The sequence below is a fragment of the Mus pahari genome, chromosome 14 (genome assembly GCF_900095145.1).
Source record: "Mus pahari chromosome 14, PAHARI_EIJ_v1.1, whole genome shotgun sequence".
Classification (NCBI taxonomy): domain Eukaryota; kingdom Metazoa; phylum Chordata; class Mammalia; order Rodentia; family Muridae; genus Mus; species Mus pahari.
In genome coordinates this window covers 1,436,512-1,439,332 of record NC_034603.1, presented here as the reverse complement: position 1 = coordinate 1,439,332, position 2,821 = coordinate 1,436,512, and the positions used below count along the sequence as shown (strand labels likewise).

The 2,821-nt window shown below is 40.5% G+C and overlaps 1 protein-coding gene across 3 annotated transcripts in view; it reads right to left on the bottom strand.

Annotated features, from left to right (window-relative positions):
- Ubtd2 (ubiquitin domain containing 2) overlaps positions 1-2,821 on the bottom strand; it is a 64,890-nt gene that overhangs the window by 30,192 nt on the left and 31,877 nt on the right. The window contains exon 1 of one of the 3 annotated variants that reach the window (XM_029546634.1): positions 2,509-2,593. The exons of the other annotated variants lie outside the window; for them this stretch is intronic. The gene's annotated coding sequence lies outside the window, so the exon portion shown is untranslated. Of the gene's footprint in view, positions 1-2,508; positions 2,594-2,821 lie in introns of those variants that run through there. 3 annotated transcript variants of the gene reach the window in all.

Below are 2,821 nucleotides of genomic sequence, written 5' to 3'. Positions count from 1 at the left end.
GAGAGAGAGAGAGAGAGAGAGAGAGAGAGAGAGAGAGAGAGAGAGACAGAGACAGAGACAGAGAAGAGAGAAATAGGTGTCACCATCTCACAATCTTCACCAAGTTATTTTAAAATTCTGAAATCTACTTCTATTTAAGATTCAAACACCTCATTGTTTTCATTTTATATTTTTTGTTTATTCTTTTAAAAACATGTTAGCACACAGTGTGTATATTTAAATTATCACATAAAGTAGAAAACAGACTTAAGAGAGGAGGAAGTTTAAAGGGAAAGGGGAACAAGAGAAGCTGGTGGGTAACTGGGATGGTAGTGTACACCTAAAATCACAGCACTCTGGAAGTAGACACACTGATGGATCCCTATGAGGCAGTATGAAGCCACCCTGGTCCACATACTGAGTTCCATGATAGCCAGGTGGGATAGAGTGGGATTCTGACTTCGGGGGTTGGGGGGGGTGGGGAGGAGGAGTTGATAGAGGGACCATCAAAATGGCTCACCAAGTAAAAGCACTCCCTGCCAAGCTTAATCTGCGTTTGACCCCCAGAACCCATGTGAAAATGGACAGAGAGAACGAGTCCCACAATGCTGTTCTCTCATGGGCATGGTCCACGCGCATGGATACAGAAAGAGATTGACAGTTTGATACTTAGCTATTTAACATGGTTTATCTTCTAACCTCTGGTTTCTAAACAAAGTCCATTGTCACTTGATACATAATACACAAAGTTCTAAATTTTTTTAGGAAAAAACTCCCACAAAACAATAAAAATGAAAACAAAAACAAAACCCTAAACATCTGAGGCCTGGATTGTAGTTTAGTGGTAGAAAGTACTTTTTAACATGCATAAGACCCTAGATTTGAGCCACAGCACAGGGGATGGAGGAAGAGTTCTGTATGTATAGCACTGGAAACTCAGACAAGAAAAGATGATAATGGTATTTAAAAGAGGTACGTACAGTATAACAACAGAGACCTCCCACGTGTGAGACACATTTAGTTTCAAAAAGCTCAGTGAACCCCAAAGGAAAACCTAAATATACCAAGTAAGGCTGGAGAGATACTGAGCAGCTAAGAGAACCTACTGCTCTTTAGAGCACTGCATGCTGCCTCACAACCATATGGGATGTCTCTCCTAGGGACTCCAATATCCCCTTTGGGCCGCCATGAGTATTAGGCATGTGTGTGATTGGTGCACAGACACACTTATGCATGAAACACTTATACACATAAAATAAATAAAAACTAAGAAAAAACATCACAAACACACACACCATAGTCAAACTACTAAAAATCAAAGCAGAAGAAATCTTGAAGTAGCTACAACAAAGTCATGTACTTAATGACAACTCAAGTGACACAGACTTTGTTTAGAAACCAGAGGTTAGAAGACAGTGTTAAATAGTTGAGTATTAAATTGCCAAACTCAAACTCTGTATCCAATGAAACTATGTCTCAGGTTCGACAACAAAATGATGGATAACTAGGTTAGTTTTTGCCAGAAGAGATGCAAAAGAAAACCATTTTAAAATATTAAGGGACACGCTGACAACTGATAGACAATCACAGCAGAGGAATTGAAAGATTTAGAAACAAAGGGCAAGGAGCTAAAACCAAATTATATGGAAAAATAAAAATGAATTTTCTCCTTTTGCTATTAACATAGATACAACTACAGAAAGGAAACCTTCCAACACCAGTGTAAGCCATGGTGGGTGAGCAGCCATTGTCCCTGTAGTGGGATATTAAAGAGGTGATGAGTTCTTTAACGGGTGGGGTCTAATGGAAAGTGCACTGAGGTGACTGCCTTTTCTTCCCCAAGTTGGTTTTGGTCATTGTTTTGTCATAGCAACAAACAGCCAACTAGGACATCATGCAGTCAATCAACCCCCACCAAATGGATGGATATATATGTATGCTGCCCTCTTCTGGCCTCCCAGCATTCAAGTATGCATCCTCTACACACACACACACACACACACACACACACACACACACACACACACACACAAGTGTAAATGACTGTATTAACAGCTGAAGGAGCTCTTAAAGCAAGGGAACACTCAGAGATGAATGTTGAGTTTACTCATTAAGAACACAAGCAGTAATAAATACATCACCCAATATGGAAAAGCCAGCAGAACTAAAGTAAGAACAGATCATCTCACTTAAGAGACCTTAGTATTCTCAACCCATAACACAGCAACATTCTCTCTCTCTCTTTTTTTTTTTTTTTACACAGCAACATTCTTAATCAACATGATGGAGTATTCCACACAATTATAAAACAAGGGTTCATTCTTGTTGTAAGGCCTGGGTATTTCATTTGTTGAGACAGCCAGGGTCTCCTGCAGCTCGGGCTCACTTCAAACTCACTGTGCAGAAGAGGATGACCTTGAATTTCAGATCCTCTTTTTGTCTCTACTTCCCAAGTGCTGGGATTATAAGCATGTGAGTACCACCATGCCCAGTGTAACCTAAGTTCCTATCACATGGGCATGTACTCACCAACACAGATCAAACACAGATCCTCCAGAGTCAAACACGAAGATGAAATCCCATAAACATGTATGTTCTACAGCCAAGACAGAATTGCCATAATGACAATATCTGCAACTGAGCACACACCTGTAATTCCAGTACCTGGGGAGCAAAAACAGATGAGTTCAAGGTCAGCCCTGGCTACATACCAAGTTCAAGGCCAGTCCAGACCGGTCTCAAAAAAAAAGGAAGGAAGGAAGGAAGGAAGGAAGGAAGGAAGGAAGGAAGGAAGGAAGGAAGGAAGGAAGGAAGAAAGAAAGAAAGAAAGAAAGAAAGAAAG